The following is a 23,328-nucleotide window of genomic DNA, read 5'->3' on the forward strand; positions in this document are numbered from 1 at the left end:
AGCAGGGGGAGAAGTGTGCGGACGTGCAAGCAGGGGCAGAAGTGTGCGGACGTGCAAGCAGGGGGAGAAGTGTGCGGACGTGCAAGCAGGGGCAGAAGTGTGCGGACGTGCAAGCAGGGGGAGAAGTGTGCGGACGTGCAAGCAGGGAGGGAAGACGGGAGACTCACGTAGGAACAAGCGTTAGCGGTGAAGGTACGCTCATTTTCCTGATCGTCACTTCAAGGCTACCTGCATATGTCAAACTTACTAAATTATACACTTTAAATATGGGCAGTTTTGTTGCATGTTAATTGTACCCCAATTAATACATCACATAATTTTTGAAACAAAAATGTACATTTCAGAATTTAAGAATGACTATGAAAAGAAAAGGAATAGGATATGTAACTTTCAAGTCAGTGGTGGGAAAGGAATGAATTCTTCCATTGGATGAGTAAAAAAAGAAGTAAGCAAAAATATGAGTAGAAGAAAAATAAGATGGGAATAGCAGGCTTTTTGGTAAAAAGCAAAATGATAATTTCTTTTACTTTTCAGGCCATTTGGCCTCTGATGCACTTACTCAACTCCGTCACTGAAACGCAAAAGCAGCTGTAATAATGCATAAACAATGGTGGTGCTGTGTTCCAATACAGCTTTATATGCAAAAGCAAGTTCTGAGTTAGATTAATCCCAGGGGCCATACTTTGCTAACCCCTTGTATAAATAAATTCAAATTTGTCATTAATTACAATGTAAAGGAAGGAAAACTATCCATTTAAAAGGTAGACTATAATATTCAGCTCGATGTCATTCATAAACACACTTAAAACATCATAAAGACAGGTTGAAGGAAAAGTGATGGGGAAGATACACCGTCAGCATAGTAAGTCCATAGTAAGTCAAAGTCCAGGAGGCCACAGCGATCTGGAAAGACCAGTATTTACAGAGCCAGGCCCTGCAGTCCCATGTTCAGGCTGAGCTGGGATGCAGCCCAGCTTCTTCAAAGCCCCCATTCCTAAACACCACGGTATTTTAACTGCCAGACTAAATTGAATTTTAGGAAAAAGTGATTTTTACTGAATGAAAGGAGAGAAAAATGCCTAAACACTAACAACTATGAACCAATATGCATCAAATAACATCAGCACACACACCCATAGCTATGCCCACACATGGGGAGACACAGGGAGAAAATAACATGGAACAATAGGCAAATCCAGAATCTTAGTAAGAAATTTTGAGACTTCTGTCCTAGTTCATGTGGTAAAGCGCAGGAGGAAATATTTATGAAGACACATCAGTACAAATAACAACTTGGATCTCACGTATTTAATTTTGTGCTCAGTGTAGAAGAACTATGTATCCCTTTCAAGTCCAAATAGGATACTTCTAAAACCGACTGCAGTCCCAGAGAAACATATAATAGAAAGAATTACTGATATCCTCCTATGCCTCCAAGAGCAGGACGAAGTATGAAGATAAAGACGATGATGATGTTCTCATTGAGTTGGCCAAAAATCCCTAGTGAAATACTGGGAAACGAATCTGACAAGATGTTGGGGGAGTCGGCACAGCACAGTGGGTGAGCACAAGCGCTCTGTGACCCGGCTGTCTGCACGCAGATCCCGGCTGCGGTGTTTACTGTATGTGTGATCGTTAAAGGAAGTCGTTGAGAGGAGGTGACTGTTGGTTGACCCATGAGCTGGGCTTGGGTAATGGAAGACGCGTCCCTCCGTCCCTTGACCTTGAAATGTCTGTTCTGTCCGTCGTTCTAGTAGAAGCAGTTCCAGCATCCCAGCCTTGAGAGAACATGTTATTGAGACCATATATAGTGAATACGGGACTGGACCTGGTTAAGACTTCTGCGTAAATTTTAATATTCTGTTGAGTGGGTGCGGACGTGTCGTTTGGCCATCCAAGATGGCCTTGTACCTAAGCTCCTTCGCTTGTTAAAACTGCGGCCTGCGAATCTGGAGTGGTCTGCTTCTTTCTGTGGTCTCCCCGGCTCTCCGTGTATGGGAACCAGTGTTGGATTTCACCTGGGGAGCTCTTGTGGTTGTGAACCAACACTGCTTGATAAAATTAGCTAATCTCTCTGTGCTTGACTTCTCGTGTGTAACATAAAGCTTGGGGGAATAACGGTTCTATCTCATACAGAGATCATAAAAATGAGTGAAAATTTTATAAAGGACTCAGAATAGTGGTATAGTATATATACAGGTTTGTTAAGTGAGAACCTAAACATGAGAAGACCCTGTGGAAGAAATACCGAAGAACATTAAAGCAAACCTAAATTTAGGACCAAGATCCAACATCATATATATATACCAATTCTGTTATAAATATGCCAGTTTTCCCCAAACCAAGGAAGGAATTCAAAGTAGCTTTAATGAAAAAAATACCACCCATGTTTTGTTCTATTTGGTCAAGCAGAGTTTAAAATCCGCATGTAATAATAAATGGTCAAGAATTACCAAGACCATTTTAAAAATTAACATGGAAAACAGACCTAGTAGACCACACAAGTAAAATGTGATATAAGCATGAGATTAAGCAAAGAACCTACAAAAACAGAGCAGACAGCCCAGAAACAAAGTCGGTCACATAAGAGAGCATAATGCATGATAGAGACAGTGTTACAAATCCGTGGGAAGAAGGATCCACGTTTTTTTAGTCTATTTCATATAGTTTCTGGCCATGATCCACAGAAAAAATATAGTTTATCCCATAACTAGTAACCACGTAATGTATGTGTGTGTCCATGTGTTTAATGAAACACCATTTTTCTTATTACATGCAGCGTAGCCTGATATTTTCCATATGATTTAATTTTCTGGAAAATGGTGGTTAGGACCCGCCAAATTGTTTTCATGTCTCATTAACAGATTGCAAATCTAGAGTCTGAAAAACGTTATATTAGCTAATAAATGTATGGGGAAAACTAGCTTTTTGTATTGAAAAAGATAAAACTACATACCGACCTCACATTATACTCAAAACCAGATTCCAGATAGATTAAATAGCTGAGTGTGAAAAACTTTTCAGATGAGAATAGGATTCAATATTTTGAAGGGAATATTCTTAGGTAAACAAGGGAAAAGGACAAAGAGTTTGATTAGTTTGACTCAGTTTAAAACTTCCCGTTTTCTTCTCTATGACTGAGAAGATATATTTGCAGGATTCGTATCCAGAATATTAAGGGAAATTTTAAAGGTCAATAGGAAAAATTCAAGAACCTAATAGAAAAATGGGCAAAATACATGAATAGGCCATTCATAGAACAGGGAGTTTGGAAGGCTCTCAAGTGTGTGAAAAATGCTCAGACTCTCTAGGCATCAGAAAAATGCAAGTTTCAATGGTATTTCACAGTTATCAGATTGGCAAAAATGCTGAGAATACCAGGTTTCAGGAGAATACGGGGAATGAGAATTTCCACACTCCACCCCTGGGGACAAAACGTAAAACACGGACCATAGAAGCGCAAGGTAGTGCTGGCCCCTGTGAGGCGGGTGGGAGAGAAGTGGGGAGGAGACTGTGCTGCGTCATTTATGAAAAACATCTGGAGGAATTAAGGCCCAATGTTACTTTTTAACTCCGAGTAGCAAGTACACTGAAAATTGTCATTTTGTTCTCTGTACTTTAAGTTGAACGTATTTTTTATTTAAACAAAGATGTGTAAAGAAAGGCGTGATTATGAAATTTGCTTTTAACCAAGACACCCGCCAGCAGGTAGTCGCTAGCCACCATGTGATTCCCCGGGGGCCTCGTGCCAACGCAAGTGGACACTGACGTCCGCTGCAGGAGTAGTGGGGGCTGATAAACACCCTTGCCCTTCGAGGTTGAGAAATGTCTACACTTGGTTCGGCTCGTGCAAGTTATCTCCGGAGAACCTCACAGTGAGTGTCCTGGAAAATCTCAACCCTTTCAAGGTTCTCAAGGTCGGGCAGGGGCGGAGCGGGAGAGATGGGTTAGAACCAGCAGGCACGGGAAGATGACACCTGCGGGTTGAGAGCCATGGCTCCAGGGTGACTTTGAGTCCATCACATTTCGTTTATGTCCAGAATGTCCTGTCTCAACTATCCAGAGAGCGAGGTCTGTAGCAATCGTTCGTTGAACAACGACTCAGTACCAGGCGCTGTAGTCAGTTCTGAAGGTGTAAGAACAAACAGGCAGTTGTCCTGAGGAATTTATAATCTATTTGGAAGAGAAGCTTCGAGCAGAGGGTGGCCTATTTCCTCCCTAAGTTAGTTCATCAGAGGCTATAGGAGTGCTGTGTTGACCTTTTCCGGGCATAAATAGTAAGAGCAACATTGCAACCACGAAAGCTTTAGCCCTTAGTACAATCTTTGTCGAACTCAGAGCGCCTGCAGGTTGTACAGTGCCATCTCTGATAACCTTTCAGAATTTCCCTAAGAAGGTTTGAGTTGGGCTTGAAACAAATGTCTTCAGACTTTCAGATCCCAACAGGGCTGCCATGTTCAGCTGAACAGGTTGTACACTATACAAGAGTGTCCAACTCAGGTGGCAAGAAGAAGAAGCCGAAACTCAGCCCAAACACTCCTCCTTCAGCCCTGTATTTGTGGGGCTGCTGCTGCGCAGAAGGACATCCTCTTCTTATCTGTCCAGAGGGGATGCCTTTTTACAATTTGCATGAAAGAGGTGTATAAACTCACAGGTGACCTTGCTGACCAGAGCATTTACCCAGTTGAGTACAACCCACAGAACTTCCATATGTTTCCTGCAAAGGTACCACTTGAAACACTAGGGACCATATCTTTACCTCAAGAAAGAAATGACTTGGAGAAGTATTTCTGAACTTTAAAATGGTAGGACCCGAAGGCTTTTAGAAAAGATGTTTGAACCATAATTTTCTATGTGTAAAAAGACTGATTTTTAGAATTTAATGGAAAGACGGAAATCATTATGTTTAGCTTCCTCACTTCAAGAAGAAGAAATCAGCATCCGGAGACGGAACTAGGATCAGTGTGACAGGCCTCACAGCCGCGGTGCAGGGCCTCCAGTGCTCCCACGTCCACGGCTGTGCATCTGGTTTGAGGCAGAGTAAGTCTGAACGCGAGCCCCAGAGGCAAGTCACGTGGCATCAAAACAGTTTTCTAATTCAGATGCAGGAGACTCAGCCACCAAACCCTGATTTCTAGTCCTGTCCTTTCCGTGTGATGCCCCTGGCACTGGGGCGCTGTGTGCACCCCGTCCGAAGCTGTGGCCAGCAGCCATGCTGTTTTCTCTCGGATGCCTCCGTGTCCTGTCCCACTTCTGAGTCTGGCACAGGAACTGTGGTTGGTGTGACTGCACTTTCACATGTCATCCAACAGCAAAAGCTGAGATAAATCACTTTCTCTTCTGAAGACATCTCCACTCCTTGATCTAGGGCAAGCTAATGCCCTAGATCATGGGGTGAGCTAAACATCTCAGCCTCACTCTGTGTCTGTCATGTCCCAGGCAAGGCTTACCTGTGACGATGGTGCATCTCTTGCGGAAAGCTGTTCTGGAAGGAATTGTGTCTAGCTTTGGTGTTATCATTTCTTCGAAATTTCAGAGGACTCGGGGGGCTGCCGTTCTTCACAGAACAGATGGGGCACAGGTAACCATTCCTCCTGGAGTTCCTCTGTCTGAGGTAGACAGGACCTTGGCTGGGACCCCTGACGGAATCTGAGCTCTAGAGGGGACTGTATGAGGTGGGGGTTCTGGTGGACTGGACTCCATCGAGCCCTGGCTCTGCCACATAGTGGGGTGACTCAGGCAAGTCTTTCTATCCTGTGAGCACCTATCTCTTCATGAATAAAATGGACACCACCACACCCGCTCTGTTTTCTCTTACAAGGCTCCTGGGAGGGTCAGACATGGTCAAGGACATGAAGCACTTGGGTTGTCTATTGAACAGTCCCGTGGCCCTCCTGGGGGTTCCTGGCAGTGAGCACTGGGGCCGGGGAAAGGGGAGCCGTCCTGCCGGCCGGGAGAAGATAATTTATAGTTGTAATTTATATAATATATAATTTATATATAATTTATAGAAGATAATTTATAGCTGAAACCTGCTTCCGTATATTTTCAATTCTTTGGTCTTAGCTGTAGCCTAAAGGTATTATCTCTCCACAGACGTGGACCTGCCCCGGGCGACGCAGCCACGAGGCACCGTGATCATAGATTCACCATGTCTGCAGAGATGAATCAGGGTCTCAGGCTTGGTCGAAACCATAAAGTGTGTGTAGTTAAACAGTCTCAAAGATGTCCTTGAGGCTTCCATTTGGGGAGGTTCAGTGGGACGTGCGTGGCGGTAAGGAGAGAGAATCCGGGATGGAGAGCAGCGGAATCTACAAACCGTAAGGACACTGAGAACACCTACAGAAATTTAGTTTCAGTACAGTGAATGCACAGTGCTCCATCGGTTTCAGATGTACCACAGAGGACTCAGCAGTTCTGCCCAGCGCTCAGAGCTCACGCGACTAAGTGTGCCCTCGATTCCATTCACCTGTTTACCCACCCCCCTAACCTCCCCTCTGGTAGCTGTGAGGTTGTCCTCCGCGGTTAAGAGTCTGTATGGACTCCGAAAAACAACCTGAGGGGTTTGAAGGGGCGGGGGGGGGGGGCGGAGATCGGGGAACCAGGTGGTGGGTATTAGAGAGGGCACGGATTGCATGGAGCACTGGGTGTGGTGCAAAAATAATGATACTGTTATGCTGAAAATATATAAATCAATTTAAAAAAAGAGTCTGTTTTCTGGCTTCTCTCTCTCTGTTTAGTGTGTTCATTCGTTTTGTTTCTTAAATCCCACGTGAGAGTGAAGCCACATGGTGTCGTCTTCCTATGACTGATCTCACTCGTCGCATCATCCTCCCGAGGTCCTTCACGCTGTTTCAGGAGGCAAGACTTCCGTCTTTTCTCTAATGGCTGAGTAGAGCGATCTTACTCCATTGTCGCTCTCTGTTCCTCCATCAGTGGACACTTGGCTGTTATAAATAATGTGAATGATGCTACAATACGACAGGGATGCATATATCTGTTCAAATTAGTGTTTTTGTTTTCTTTGGGTAAATACTCAATAGTGAAATTACTGGATTTTATTTTTGATTTTTTTGAGGAACCTCCATGCTGTTTCCACAGTGGCTCTGCCCGTTTGCGCTCCCAGCAACAGCGCCCGCGCGTTCCTCTCACTCCACATTCTCGCCAACACGTGTTCCTTGTGTTGTTGGTTTTAGCCATTCTGACTGGTGTGAGCTGATATCTCCTTGTAGTTTTGATTTGCATTTTCCTGATGGTTGGAGATGTTGAGCATCTTTTCATGTGTCTACTGGCCATCTGTATGTCTTTATTTTTTTTAAGATTTTATTTATTTATTTGACAGAGGGAGATCACAAGTAGGCAGAGAGGCAGGCAGAGAGAGAGGGAAGCAGGTTCCCTGCTGAGCAGAGAGCCCGATGTGGGGCTCGATCCCAGGACCCTGAGATCATGACCTGAGCCGAAGGCAGTGGCTTAACCCACTGAGCCACCCAGGCGCCCAGGGCATCTGTATGTCTTTGGAGAAATTTCTGTTCAGGCCTTCTGCCCATTTTAAAATTAGATTATTTGGGTTTTTGATGTTGAGCTGTGAAAGCTCTTTGTATATTTTAGATATTAACCCATTATCAGATAAGCCATTTGCAAATATGTTCTCCCATTCAGTAAGTTTTCTTTTAGTTTTGTGGATTGTTTCCTTGGCTGTGCGGAAGTTTTGTTTTGTTTTGTTTGGATGTAGTCCTTATAGTTTATGTTTGCTTTTATTTCCCTTGACTTAGGAGACAAATCTAGAAAAAGGTTGCTATGGCTGATGTCAAAGAAATTATTGCCTATCTTCTCCTCCAGGATTTTTATGGTTTCAGTCTCACATTTACACATTTAATCCATTTTGAGTTTATGGTATAAGAACGTGGTCCAGTTTCATTGTTTTGCCTGTGGCCATTCAGTTTTCCCAGGACGATTTGTTGAAAAGACTTTTTCTCATTGCATATTCTGGCTCCTTTGTTGAAGATTAATTGACCACATAATCATGAGTTTACCGCTGGGCTCTCTATTCTCTTTTACTGATCTATGTTTCTATTTTTGTGCCGGTAGCACACTGTTTTGATTCCTACAAATTTGTAATATTACTTGAAGTCTGGAGTTGTGATGCCTCAGCTTTGCTTTTCTTTGTCAAAATTGCTTTGGCTGTTTGAGGTCTTTTGTATTTTCTTTTTTTTTTTTTTTTAAAGATTTTATTTATTTATTTGATAGACAGAGATCACGAGTAGGCAGAGAGGCAGGCAGAGAGAGAGAGAGGAGGAAGCAGGCTCCCTGCTGAGCAGAGAGCCTGACACGGGGCTTGATCCCAGGACCCTGAGATCATGACCTGAGCCGAAGGCAGAGGCTTTAACCCATTGAGCCACCCAGGTGCCCCCTTTTGTATTTTCATACAAATCTTAGGATTGTTTGTTCAAGTTCTGTGAAAAATGTTATTGGTATTTTCATTGGGATTGCATTAACTATGTAGATTATTTGGGGTATATAGACATCTTAGCAATATTTGTTCTTCCCATCCATGAACATGGGATATCTTCCCATTTGTTTGAGTCTCTTTGTTTTCCTTCTCTGGCATTTTGCAGTTTTCAGGTCTTTCACCTCCTTGGTTAAGTTTATTCTTAGGTGTTTTATTATTTTTGGTACAATTGTAAATGGGACTGTTTTCTTATTTTGTCCTTCTGATACTTCATTATTGGTATATAGAAATGCAACAGATTTCTGTAAAAATATAGGAACATTAAAAAAACCTTAAAACATGGGGTGCCTGGGTGGCTCACTCAGCTAAGCATCTGCCTTCAGCTCAGGGTTGTGATCCCGGAGTCCTGGGATAGAGGCTCCCAGCTCGCATCGGGCTTCCTGCTGGGTGGGAAGCCTGCTTCTCCATCCCCCTCCACGACTCCCCCACTCATTTGTTCTCTCTCTCTCTTTCTTTCAACTAACTAAATAAGTCTTGAAAAAATCCTTAAAACAATGTACAAATGACCCATCTGTTGCACAGCCATTATGCAAGGCCCCGTTCTAGGTGCCGTATCCACACTGTAGAAGTACGTAAACACTGTAGAAGTACGTGCTTGGAGGAGCTTACCTTTGAGTGAGTATAACATCAAGAAGCAAATAAGCGAGCAAGATAATTTTAGAAAGTGATAACATCATGAGGAAATGAATAAGGCAGTGAGAAAGACAGTCACTCTAAGCTTATCTGTGACTTTGAAATAGTGAAATATATCAGATGTTTTTTCTTTTGAGTTATTTTTCAGGAATATGGTTTTGGTGTCATTTCTCTATCCAGAGGTAACAAAGATATTCTGTTGTATTTTCCTTCTTTCTTTCTCTTTCCTCTCTCTCTGTCTTTCAGTTTATGTAGTGGTTGTTAAAATCTAGGCATTTTATTCACCAGGAGTCTATTTTTGTACATTTATAACATAGGAAACATTTTCTCCATAAAATAAGCAAAATTTTCCAACAATACAAGTGAATAATATATTTTATCCTTATCTGGTCATCATTTATATATATGTATACAGGTGTACAAATATACATATATATGTCATAACCATGATTCTGAGCTGCTTATTAATTTTACTTGTTCTTCCCTAAATTTGTACTAAAGTGTATTTTATTAACACAACTTTGTCTCACGCCTTAATACTGGACAGGGATATTTTTTCCTCTCTGTTTTTCTTTTTTCAACTTTCTTCAGTTGTCTGTGAATATCTTTGTATGATACAAAATAAAAATGAGATTAGAAAATTTCTTCCCAAAATTACTTGGGTATTTCTATTAGAATTACTTTGAATACTAGATAAATTTCGGGGAAAATTGACATCTTTACAATACTTGTCATCTACTTCATAAATATTGGTATATGTCTTCTGTGTCCTTTAATAAAATCACATTTTTTATATTAAGACAAGACAGATATATGATGGAGCAGAATGTAAAGTTATCATGAATTTTGAAGAGAATTCACGGGACTTCAAGGAACTACCCCGTTTGCCATGTATGGCAGTGCCTTCTCATCAAGACTTTCTCACCCCTGGGAGGTGTCTCTGTCCTCTGTCCTAGAAAAGATGTAGGGGCACTGAAGATACACTTTTCCTTGCGAGATGGTTCTCTTCTGGCTGTGTGGCTAAGTGTATGGGTGCTGGAGCCAGATTCCTTGTGTTCAGATCCCTGATCAATCACTTATTAGCTGTCTGGCTTAGGGCAGGTGCCCCAAGCTCCCCTAATTTTTAGTTTTGTCAGGAATAAAATGGAGAATCCATTTAATGGATTTAGGATAATGCATGCCAAATGCTTAACAGAGTGCCAGATTTGGAGTAAGTACTTATTAAATGCTAGCTACTATGCTAAACGATTTTAAGCTATACTCACTATAATCTGGCATATGAAAGTGTGTGTGTGTGTGTGTGTGTGTGTGTGTGTGTGTGTACCCATAAAGGCAACTGCAATCTAGGACTATTATTTGTTCTGTTCAAAATATGTAACTATTAAAAAATCAAATGTGGGAGGGTAGATAGTCTCAGTAGAACCAAAATAAGCTATAAAAGAATAAAGAATAGGCTGATGGGATTACTTATTTAATAGAACGGAGGTAAAGGGGGTTTGCAGTGAGAATTAGGGATCATTTTGTTCCTAAGGATTCTGTCTGGAGTGACATTAGGGATCCAGAGCTGAGAGAGAGACTCAGGGTTAGTACTAGAGTTTTCACTACTCTTGGCTTGCCACGAGGGTGGAAGCAACAGGAAGGAAAGGTTGAATGGTGCTATATTTAAAAAGTTAAGCTGTCTTTGGGGAGGAAACCACAACTGTGAAGATGAATTCTGTTGAAGGAACTGGTGACTGTAACAGTGTGAACAGTGATGGTGCTGATGTTGGGAAGGTGACTGCCAGGCAGGGGAGCGTCTCCTGTGAGTCCTCTCTGAAGTGGATGGACGCTGGCTCCAGACATCCAGGTCGGAGGAGCCGCTGACTCTGTTGCCGCCGGGACTCAATAAATTCGGAGAGTTAGATCATACGGAGAGTTAGATCAAATACTAATCAGTAGTGGCTGAACTGGGACAGTGGTGGGGGGACAGCTCAGTCTATCTCCAGACATGACTTTCCTTTTAATTTTGGTATGAGTAGTGATTTTTCTTATTGCTGAAACATGAAAGTAGATAATTTATGTTTAATGTTTATTTATGAGGCTCTTTTGATGAAATAGCATCTTTATTGAAAAAGCATAATTAGTAGAGATTCTAGAAAATACCAGGAAATAGTTTAATTGTAGATCAAATTGCTAATGTGATTAGTTCCTGGTAGAAGTAATGAGATTGGGAGCATGGTCAGGAACACCTAAGCAGTTCCTAGGGGACACGCATTTATAAATCCGGATTGTTGGAAGGGTTAAATATATTTGGTTGATACCTTGGGAGTTACATTCAGTGTTAAGCTTCTCACTGGATCATTCGCATCATTGTGCAAACTTGATATTAGTTCTCCCTCTAACAATCAAAAGAAACAAAACGCCCTCTCCATCCAACTTCCTCCTTAAGCTTCAGTCCTTCTTTTCAAGCCCCTATGGTGACATTTGTGAGACGACTGTAGTCTAAAACCTCTCTTCTCAAAGAGTTGTGGGGGGGGGGGCTGCCTCCCTTCCTCTCCCAGGCCCTCTTGAGCCCTCCTCAGCAAGGCTGACTGACCCACTGAAGCGTCTCCCCTCGTGGTCATCTGTGGTTCTCATGTGGGAAACCCAGCCGTCATTTCTAAGTCCTCATTTGCTGAGCTATATCGAGCATTTGAAAAACTTGCTCACCGTCTTTGTATAAATATTCTCCTATCTTGGTTTCCAGGACACCACGTGGCTCTGGTCTTCCTTCTTTCTTTCTGTTTCTCAGCTTCTCTTGGTTCCTCCTCATCTTGCTTCCTATAGAAATGGAGGTCGTGCTTGGTAGAGGAGACAAGAACATGAGGAACATAACTGTTTCTGGTTCTCATGAGATGTAATTGATGTATATCATGGCATACGTTCACGTGTGCAGTTCATGGTTCGACTCAGATGCCCTGTGAAGTGACCGCTACGGCAAGTGTGGTTGGCACCCATCATCTCATATAGATACAGTAAAAAGGAAAAAAAAATTGTGATGAGAATATCACTCTGACATGTCGGAGAGTGACTCCATATGGATGCAGAGACACAATGTCCATGATTTGTCCTTTACAGTCTCTTGCTGCACACATCACACTTCTTCATATTTTAATTCATTTTGAAATATATTTGACAGTATTGATAGGATTGATATGATATTTTTTCCTTTCTTTCCAAGGGGAAGCTGGGGGTCATGTAAGTGACTTGTCCAAGGCGATACAGAAGCTTAGTGAGAAGCGCAGATGTTTCTGATGTTTCCCCAGTTCTCTTCGGAGCCCCTGATGTTCCTGTGCTACTGGCTCTGTCAGCTGGTGAGAGCCTCACCACATTTCACTGACTGGTTTCTACTCATTGCGATGTTGGTGTTCTTGGCGAGAATTCAAGCTACCTCAGCCTCAAATACCCCTTCTCCTATTGCTTTGGGAAGGTCCTCCAAGGCCAGCAATGAGATGTGGAAAACCACCAAGAAGTCTTCAAGCTCTTTTTCATAGGCACTCAGTGGGACGGTAAAATGCCCACGGTTCCATGGGTGCCTGACAAAGGAACGGACCCTGAGATGAAGAATGCTGGTGCAATCAATAAGACTTCTTCAGGGGGCTCGAATGTGACACTGAGGGAGGAACAGGCAAGATTGGGTCACCGTCTGGTTGCCTGGCTGTCAAGCTCATCAGAACTCTCTTATCTAGTGTCTGATTCCATTACCATCCCGTGTAACGACATCAGAGGCTCCCCAGCACCTTTGGGGGAATCTGCGTGTGTTGGGTTAATGGGTGAGTCCTTTGCCATCTGGCCTCCTCCGACCTCTGCTGCTTGCCCCGCACTCCACGCCAGCTTGCTCTGTCCGCATCTACAGCATGTCGGCTTTCTCCGTCCTCTTCGTGCCGTCGGACTTCTCCGTCGTCCAGAATGCTGGAGCAGCTTCCTGCTCTAGCTAGAAATGCCCACTCAGCCTTTGAGCCTTGTCTCGTGATCAGGCCTCTCGGCTTCTGCCTTCCTGCCCCACCGTCACCCACCGGGGGAGATGCCCCTTCTCTGTGCTCCCAGAGAACGCTTTGCTGTTTTTAGTTACTGAATAATTACTCTGGGTTACAGCTCTTTTTTGGTTCACCCGTTGTTCCCAGTCTTATCACTGGGCTTGGAACTGCTAGAAACTTAGTAAAGCGCCTATTGCATGAATGAGCAAAATGTGAGTGAACTGTTACTGAATATGAAGTAACAATTGCAAAACAATTTTAACTGTGTGCAATCTATGACAGGAAACCTGGGCTCACGTACATTGAAAATCCAGGGGCATAACCTTCATTGTCATATTGGTCCCCATGCCTCTGAAGACTACTGAGATGGACAAAATACTTTCAGGGGCTCGCGGAGCTTCCTAGTTAGCCTGACACGGTGAACACGCTGAGGGTCTCCCTTGTAGAGAAGAAATCGTGCTTCTCCAGAGGCATGAGCAAAGGCCACCGAAAGTAACAGAATCACAAGGGTGTATGGATATCAGAGGAAATTTGCCTTTGCCGTGTGCACCCCACAGAACACGGCGCACAGGAACACGTTCAGCTGGAATGCTGTGAGCCAGAGTCACACAGTGACACATCACAGAGAGCCCCAGTAGGACACTTGCGGGTGGAGAATGGAACAAGCATCAGCTTTTCCGTTCGCACAGCAGCTCACTCAGAGCAGCGTGGCGTCTCGAGCAGCCCACCCCACTGAGATGGCTCTTTTCCCAGCCTGCTGGTTAGGTGGCTGCCCCGGGGGTCCCTCAGCCGCGGAAATCTCTAGCTCAGAAGAGGGGCCCGAGAACCGTAGGGTCTGTCCCGCGGAAAGTCTCATGAGTAAGATTTCGAGTCGGCAAACAGCAGAGGCTGCTGTGAGGAGCAGATCAGAATTTCCCTCTTCGGTCTTTCTCTCTCCTCCACGCAGTGCTTTCAGAATAGAAGCGATTTCCTCTCCGCTGCCCCTGCCCCCAGCCCAGCCCCGCGGACGTCCCCCGCAGCCGGCCTTCCTGCCAGGCTCTCCGCCAAGCCGAGGAAGACTCGGCCCCTGCAGGCCCCCGCCCACCCCCAAACGCCTTGATGTTCAAGGGTCAGCGTGAGGAGGGGCCGGAGCTGAGGAGAAGCTCTGGACAAACACGGTGCCTCTTGAGGTCTGCATGTGAGCGGGGTGATCTGGAGACCCTTGAGGATGGGAACTTGCCCGTCTAGACCCTGAAGCTGCCACGAGCATGACAGTTGGTCCCTGGTGGGGACTCCAGAGCGCTGAAATTGTGAACAAGGGAAAGAGGAACTAGGGTATCGTTCCCCAGAGGGGGACTGAGTGCTTTCTGGGTACAGGAAGCGAAGCCGAAATACCTTCCACTTTGTCTTTCTTAGATAGGGGGTCAGAGGTCAAAAACCCAAACAAAGCGGGGGTGCTCAGCTCTCTCCCTTAAGGAACAACCGAGAGTTTGCAGCGTAAGAAACCGGATAAGGGCTCTGCAGACACCGTTTACTACTACACAGAAGATGTATTCCAAGTCCCGATTAAGGCCTGCCTGGGGTTAGGGGGCAACTTCTTCAGGGGTCACAGTCCGGGTCGTGAGTTACGGTCTTGGTTGTGGCCGTGGTAGGGAAACTGCACAGATGGTGGAACAGACCATCCCCACCATGACCTGACTGAAGGGAACAGTGTTCTGGGCAGAGGGAAGAGCGTGTGAGAAGGCGCTGAGGAACGAGCGAACAGCGTTTAACCTGCGAAGTGATGTGTGAGGAGGCAGCGGGGTTCAGATAGTGACACTAGAAGTCCTGAGCAACCTGAGAACTGTACGAATTCTGTGCTTAAGAATCAGCACCCATGTAACCTTGGGTCAGCCTGTAAGAAGAGGTGCCTGAAAATCAGGGCTTGAGTTTAAGTTTCCAGGTTTTGAAGTCGCCCCTACCCCTGCCTCTGGACCCTTCCTTCCTCCCACGTAGAATACAATCTCAGAAAGGTATTGCATTCCTCGATTCTTCCTAGAATAAACAAATCTCCAGATTGCCTCAGTCTTAGAGAGAAGGAAAGGAGCAGTTTGCTTTGTGGCTCTGTTACTTGCTGAACCTTTGGATTTCCAATGTTCTTGTTGGCTTTCCGTTTTTAAAAAATATCAATTAATTACGGTTTTTTAAAAATTTGGTCTTTGATGCCTTAATTATTTTGGACATCAATCATTTGTCTGCTTGGTTTCCCTTCCCGTGTCCTGAAAACTGCCGCCCACCATCGCATGCATGAGAGAAACCGTGTTCTCGCAGTGCAGTCCTCATCCCCGGCAATCGCTGATCGATGCGGGAGTGAATCCGACTCGGACTCTGGGCAGGAACTTGGGTGTGGGTCTAAGTGATTTCAGTTTAGGCTGGTTGGGACCTCAGACAGGAAAGAGAGACCAGGGCGGCTGTGCTCCACTGTGGGGCCGTCAGTGAGGCCCAGGAGCTCCTGCTGTCCCCGAGAGGGGAGTGGGACTTGGGCTGTCTTGGGTGCTGCAGGCCTGCCTCCGGGTCGCCCCCCAGGCCTGGTGCATCTTTGCGTATGGTTCTGTGGGTTCCTCTGTATCCTTGTAGTACCCCCTCCTTTCCACTCACTCCAGTTCCCCCGTTTTCTGTTACTGCAGCCCCAGTAGGACTGAATCTCCTCCCCAGCCCTGTTCAGGGCTGAGGCTTCTTGCCTCCATTTTGAGTCTAATTCTTTTGTTTCAGCAAAGGGTTTTTAGCTCAATTCTGTTAACATTTGGGGGCAATTAACTGAGAAACATTGTATTTTTTCTGTTCTAAAATAAAAACAATGGTAAGACACTTAAAAGGAATTTTCAGGGGGGAAAGGTGCCACCACATTCAGGGTAAACAATCTCTGATTCTAACTTTAAAAATGTGAAAAATGTGGAAAAAAAAAAAAAACCAGGCATCTTAGAAATTGGCAATTTGGTAAAGCGTTATTTATTTATTTATGTATCTGGGAGAGGGTAGAGCCAGAGAGAGAATCTTAACAGGCTCCACACCCAGCAGAAGCTGGAGGAGGGACGCCTTCTCCCCACCCTGAGATCATGACCTGAACGGAAATTAAGACTGAGATGCTTAACCGACTGAGCCACCCAGGCATCCAGTAATATTTTACATTTAAGCAGTACATAGCACGTCACATTGTCCCACTGCTTTTACATATAGCACTGTTTTTTAAAAAAATTTTTTAAATTTGAGTATAGTTGACACAAACCGTTATATTAATTTCAGGAGCCGACAGAATGCGCCGACAGGTTGACGCTTCATGCTTTGCTGTTGTGGCCCTGTGACAGCATCGCTGGCCACACAGGGCACTGCTAACCAGTGCACGACCTTCGAGGCTCTAGTCCAGAGATGCTCCATGAAAAGAGCTTGAAAGTTCGATGTATCCTTTTTCTCGTCGTCATAGGTCTTTTCTTATAAAACTTTTTTTTAAAGAATGTGCTCCAGAAAGACAAAGGGGGCAAAGTAAGCGCAAGGCTGTGGGCCTGTGAAGTAGGGATTTAACCCCAGACAGGGTGGTGGGAAGTCCCAAACAACCGTGGGCAGTGGGAGGGGAGAAGGCTCCAGGAAGGGGGCCTCCGGGATCAAGGGCGAGTCGGTTCGACGACCTGCCCTGTGCCGCATTTGGCAGAAAAATCAGATTTATGGACTGTACAGGGGACGAGAGAAATTTAAAATCAAGGCCAACTAGAAACTCCAAGGAAAACTCAAACCTGAACAAGGAAAAAAATGTAATAGTTGAATGTGGCTTTCCGCATTTAGTAATGCTCACAAATTCGTAATAATATAATGTTGATTATTCAATCAATCTATATTCCTTTATTGGAAAGACGAAGCACAAGAGGGAAAAATAACGCAGTATCTATATAGAGAGACGAGTGTGTGCACAGAAGAAACGGCCAGGAGAGTTCAACGCAGTTTTCTCTTGGGAACAAGCCCGGCGGTGTGGATGGTAAGTCAGAGAACTTTTATTTTCATTATAATCTGTCTTTTCAGGCTATTTGGCATTTCTAGGAAACCGTTTTCATGTCGATGAAAATCTGCCATTTAAAATACATGTACTTAGGGACGCCTGGGTGGCTCAGTTGGTTAAGCAGCTGCCTTCGGCTCGGGTCATGATCCCAGCGCCCTGGGATCGAGTCCCACATCGGGCTCCTTGCTCCGCGGGGAGCCTGCTTCTCCCTCTGGCTCTGCCTGCCGTTCTGTCTGCCTGTGCTCCCTCTCGCTCGCTCTCTCTCTGACAAATAAATAAATAAAATCTTTAAAAATAAATAAATAAAATAAAATACATGTACTTAGACTGATGGGAGATTTTTTTAGTCTACTGGATTTTCCTAACTGCGGCTTCTTTTTCTAAATACTAACAAATGCTTTATTACTAATCTGTCCTATAAGCTGGGCAAAACTCCGCCTCGTCTCACTTCGGAGTCTACCGTATCTTCACATTCACAAACAGAGACGCCTGCTTGTTTTCCATCTTCCGTTATCCTTTTACTTCCCCATGATTGTTCCGATCCTATCCACACTGCTGACCTGCTTCTAGTATCCCAGACTGGCGGGTTTCCCTGAGGTAACAGCGGGGCACACACAGAAGACATGAGAAGCAGCTCAACCGTGGGCGGGCTGTGTGGACCCACATTCACGTTGTGGCACCATTTTTGTGGCCCCTGAATTTTATCACTCAAGTGCAGTAAGACCCAGACAGGTCAGCAATGCAGAATGTCACAGAACCTTGGTATATGCACCTTTGGAAATCAGAGAGACATTTTGTACCTCTGTGTCTGAGCACGGGTTCCACTCAGATCTCTAGGAGCCGCAGAGCGTGAGAGAGCAGGACGCACATCTGCGCTGGAAACTGGGTATTTCTGGTATGGGAGGGCCGTGGTATGGGAGGGCCGTGGTCCAGGCAGCAGTCGAGGATGCTAGACAGAAACCAACTCTAGAAAACATAAGAGGAAAAAAAGACTCTTGGGCAGATCACTGAATCGTCGGGACGTCTGGAGAATCTAGATCAGAACCCAGGCAAGGAAGGGAAAATCGAGATGGCGCCACGGGGACAGTTTCCTGTCTCCTCCCTGAGCGCTGACCAGCCTGATGCTGGATGCCACCAACCCTCAACTGTGGTGACCTTACTGCTCCGCTACCACGAGTAACGTCTGTCCCTGAACCACTTCTCAGATGCAAAATTCTGGGGAGAAGAAACCAACTGATTTAAATTTGTCTCGTTTCCAGGTGGTTAGGAGAGAGATGTGTCTTCCTCCATTTTCCATAGCGGGCAGTAGGGACTTTCTTTCCATTAATCCTGGATTTTGGCCCAGCAGGACACTCGGTGACCAGATTTATTAACCACCAAATGTGGGACTGTACCTACAAGGGAAAAATTAATGGTCCCGGCTGTGGTGACATGGGAAGGGAAGAGAATAAATCATGGGAAGTAGGCTCACATGATTCATCTTGGTCCAGAGACTTGAACTTTTTAAAATGTCTGGCTTTTCTCTTGTTATTTACTACCGGCCTTCAACGGACTCTTTTAACTGCGTGCTCTGCCCTTGGCACTTAAAACCATTCCCCTAACCAGAGAAAAGGGAAGATGATTGAAGCTGTTCTTTTTCTGTCGACTACATTGTATTTTAAAAACTAGGGACACCAGGATGGCTCAGCCAGTCGGGCGTCTGACTCTGATTTTGGCTTAGATCATGTTCGCGGGGTTCCCATCTTGTTTCATTTTTCCCTCCCTGCCCCCCGTGACCCCCTGCCTGCCTCTCAAATTCCTCATATCAGAGAGATCCTATGATAATTGTCTTTCTTTGGTCATTCAATCCAGTCTTGATACAGAAACAGGCTCTTCGGAGAGGCAGCAGAGCCCACACACACTTCTCTCAACCTCTCTATTCAAAAAGCAACAGATCATGCAGGAACACAGTCTTCCTGGCTGGGGTTCTGTGTTTAAATGGAAAATCTGAAAAACAAAAAGTGAATAGGAAGCCTGAGCATTTAGGTAAATCGGGAAAAACTCTCGTTCAGATGTTTATTTAATCATTTAAGCAAAAGCAAGCATTTTCTTTGCTCATTACTGAATTAAGGAGGTAGTTATCCTCACATAGCAGGACTCTAAAATATTCTTTGAGGAAATTTCACTCTCAAGTACATCAGATTTTGCATAATATTAACGCTATATTAATAACACCCACTAATATATACTGAGTGCTTAATACCAGCCACGAACGACTCTTGAGTACGTTGCATGTGCTAGCTCACTTAATCCTTGCAACAGCTCCTTATGTAATTAGTATTATCACTTCTGTTATTTATAGAGAGGACAACTTCTGAAGCACAGAGAGGTAAGTGCATTAAGTAGCTTGCTGAAATTCACACAATTACTAAGTGATCAAGCTGGCTATGAATACCACAGTCTGTTGGCTCTTAACCACTACCATCTATCAATGCTTAGAGAGAGACATATATAAACAAAACCATATTACATTAAAAGCATGTAAACTGAGTATTCTGGGGTTTGAAACTTTACTTTTGTTCCTGCAACTTTAATAGACTTCCTGATCCTGCCTGCCTGATGACATGGTCATGTTGTGGCACATCCGGTCATCTTCTGCTGAAGACGTGAGAGACTCCTGAAGAAGGCTCATGGGTTTGCTCGTTGGTTCTTCTCCGCCGGTTTCCCCCCATTCACCCTGGTGGATCCAGCAGAGTGTGTAAATTACACACCTCTCCAGTCACCCTTCCCCAGTTAGATAAGGTCGGTCTGCGTTCCTGAGGTTCTTTAGGCTTTGTTTCAAACAGTCTCTGCTTTTCCAGCCATTCCTATCGAGTTATGAAGAACAATTAGTTCATGCTTGAGTTCTCGGGCATAAACCTGTCTGTAGAAATTTTCTTATCGTAAGATTCTAGTATGTGCTCAAATGAAAAATTTTGGTCTTTTACGAGATACTGCAAGAACACTAGCTCTCTTGGAAATTTGGAATGGAAATTCTGTCCTCATGACTTCCCATGGTGATCCTATGTGTACTGCTCTTGCTGTACCAATTTTGGCAGTGAAGAGTAAAAATTACGGAAATATTTCCTTTGGTTTTAGGTCTGCTACATTTTTTTCTGAGGATTTAAGTTTAGGACTTTTACAGTGAAACCCAAATAAGGGTGCATCCTCCAATTCTTTCCCCCTTTGTCCTTCTAGAAAACAAAACTTTTCAGGGCACATAGATGGTTTAGTCAGTTATGGGTCTCCCTTTGGCTCAGGTTGTGTTCTCGGGGGGCCTGGGGATGAGCCCCATGTCAGGCTCCCTGCAGGGAGCCTGCTTCCCCTGCTGCGCCTCCTGCTTGTGCTCCCTCTCTCTCTGCCAAATAAATAAGTAGAATCTTAAACAAAAAAGAAGCAAAACTTCTCTCACTCTCTTTTTATGTAAAGATTTTATTTATTCATTTGTCAGAGGGAGATAGAGAGCACCAGCAGGGGAACGTCAGGCAGAGGGAGCGGCAGGCTCCCTGCTCAGCGAGGAGCCCGACTGGGGACTGGATCCCTGGAACCTGGGATCACGACCTGAGCGGAAGGCAGACACTTCACTGACTGAGCCACCCGGGCATCCCAAGAAGCAAAATTTTTCACTGAGCAAGTTGTTTTAACTTCTAGGTCGGTAGCCTAGCATCAGCATTTATAGAAATGTGGAGGGGGAAGAAAAATTGAGAAAACGGGCCTGGGTTCCCTGACATTAGACAGAGCGAGCAGTGACTAGAGAAAGTTTGCTTCATGTGACTAAGTTTAGCCGTTGACAAATGTCTCATGTTGGTCTGAGTCCACGGACAAATGGTTTTGAAAGTATTCACCACCACTAGTGACGAAATTTCACTGCAGCTTTGGTTACTTTCAATAAACCACAGAGACCCACTGTGGATTAGAGTGGGTAGTGGGTGCGCGCATGCGTGAACGGAGGCGGGGTGGAGAGAGAGAGGGAGGGGGAGGAAACACGAGAGAACAGTTGTGGTGAGATTTGCCTCCTCACCACAGCTCCTCGGGCTTCCGCTGTGGTGCTGCTGTTGTCAGGCTCTTCCCGTGGCTTTGTGCTACTTTGTGAAACACAATCCCAGATTGATACTCCTTTTCACTGGGGTGGATTCTGGGGGCACAAGGATTCTCCTTCACAGCTGATACTCAGAAATGAATGGATATTACTTATTTAACCCAGTCTCTGTGCTTCTGGGAATTTGCCTAAAGAAATGACTGGACAACTGCACCGAAATATACAGAAAGGATGTTTCCTGCAGTCTTGGTAATAACTCCTTCCTCCCCATTAAAATGATCTAAATGTCCATCAGTAGGAAATGAGTTCAATACATTTTGTTACATGCATTTAAGAGATTCTCCATGGTCATTAAAAATGATAGAATTCTATGTTTGTGGACCTGGAATATGTTCATGGGTATTTCAGGAGAAAAGAGAAGAGGCTAAGGACCAGTATCAATCATCTACCTCCCTACGTATCTACCTCCCTACTGACCTACCTATCTATCTACCTCCCTCCCTACCTATCATCTGTCTCCCAAATAGGAAATATTCTGGAAAGAATGACATTGAAGTCTGTCTGGGCATCTCTGGATAGTAGAATTTTAGATGATTTTAACTTCATTTTAACTTCTCATTTCTGTTTTCCAAAAAATTTTCTAGAATTAATGTTCATTAAACTGACATATAGTAAGAAAACAGAAATAAATAGTCCATATAACTTTATCCTGGTTTCTAGAAATAACATTTCCACAGTGCAGCCATTCCTAACTAACTAGAACTGACATAAAGGGTTCTTCCAACAATATCTAGTCTAAACAAGGAACTGAGATGGGTCCACCGTCATGGGAGGGTTATACTTGCTCTGATGAATTTTATGCTCCTGAGTCAAAGATCAGTTGACTATATTTGTATGGATCTATTTCTGGGCTCTCTGTTTTGCTCTCCTGATAGAATGATCTGTTCTTTTGTGAATGCCACATTGTCTGGATTAGTGTAGTCATGGAATTTTCAGGGATTGTTACAGCAGCTATCCTAGAGAGTGTGACCCATGCACCATCCAAGACTCCAACTTCTGCCTCTGAAAAGTGTTGTAGGCAGTCCCACAGTGTAATGTGGGAATTATTCTGAGCTAAAACATGTTCTGTTGTTTGCAACGAAGAACTCACATGGAGAGAATGACGTTCCATAGATAGCCAGCATATGCTTCTTATTTATTTATTTATTTATTTATTAAAAGATTTTATTTATTTTTTTTGCAGAGAGAGATCACAAGCAAGTGGAGAGACAGGCAGAGAAAGAAGGAGGAATCAGGTTCCCCGCTGAGCAGAGAGCCCGACACGGGGCTCGATCCCAGGACCTGGGACCATGATCTGAGCCGAGGCAGTGGCCTAACCCACTGAGCCACCCAGGCGCCCACCAGCGTATGCTTCTGATGAGAAGTTGTCAACTGTAGTTGTCTCTTTTCTAGTCTTCATGGAAGGTACTATGTAATGCAAGAAAGAAATGACAGACTAAGTATCTAAGTCTTGGCTAACTACATGGTACTAGGAATCATCTAACTTGGACGAATCTCTGTTTATTCTTTTGAAAATTGGGATAATTTCTGTCTCATAAGGTTATTTTGGAGGCGTAAGAGAGGGCTTGCTTTTGTTGCTCAAGTCATGTCGTGACAGAATGGTGGAAGTAAATGTGCTAGAATTCTGCAGATTTCCCACATTGCTTTATAGTTGTTGATCTTTGCTCTGTCACTGCCCCCTTCTAAGGAGGGGACAGACTAGGCATTGGGTTCATGGTGTGGTCCAACACTGGGATTTGTTTCCCCACTGATAAAGACGGAGAACTGGCTGGGTTGTGTTTAACATCTCTCATAGCCCCCATACCCTTCGGCTTTTCCCCCTCCTGTTCTTTGTCATACCGGCACAATCGCAGGGTCCAGGAGCTAGATCTGAGTTAAATGGAACAGAGCTTCAGTTTTTAGTTCTTAGAAAAAAGAATAAAATGACAAGAAAAGCTAGTTTGTATTTATTTATTCAATCAGTAAATACTTATTTTATTCCTATAGTAGGTGCTGAGGGTTCAGTAGTGAGACAGAGTCTGAGCTCTTATGGGCGTCATATTCTAGTAGAGAGAGAACGATGTCCAGG

At 44.3% G+C, this 23,328-nt stretch overlaps 1 long non-coding RNA gene across 1 annotated transcript in view; it reads left to right on the top strand.

Annotated features, from left to right (window-relative positions):
• Positions 1 to 23,107, top strand: part of LOC132026036 (uncharacterized) — a 146,198-nt gene extending 123,091 nt beyond the window's left edge. The window contains exons 3-6 of the long non-coding RNA XR_009406743.1: positions 16,399 to 16,552; positions 17,001 to 17,122; positions 19,720 to 19,924; positions 22,444 to 23,107. This is a non-coding gene — a long non-coding RNA (uncharacterized LOC132026036). The remainder of the gene's footprint in view (positions 1 to 16,398; positions 16,553 to 17,000; positions 17,123 to 19,719; positions 19,925 to 22,443) is intronic.
• Positions 23,108 to 23,328: the final 221 nt, after the last annotated feature.

Source organism: Mustela nigripes, chromosome 10, assembly GCF_022355385.1.
Source record: "Mustela nigripes isolate SB6536 chromosome 10, MUSNIG.SB6536, whole genome shotgun sequence".
NCBI lineage: Eukaryota > Metazoa > Chordata > Mammalia > Carnivora > Mustelidae > Mustela > Mustela nigripes.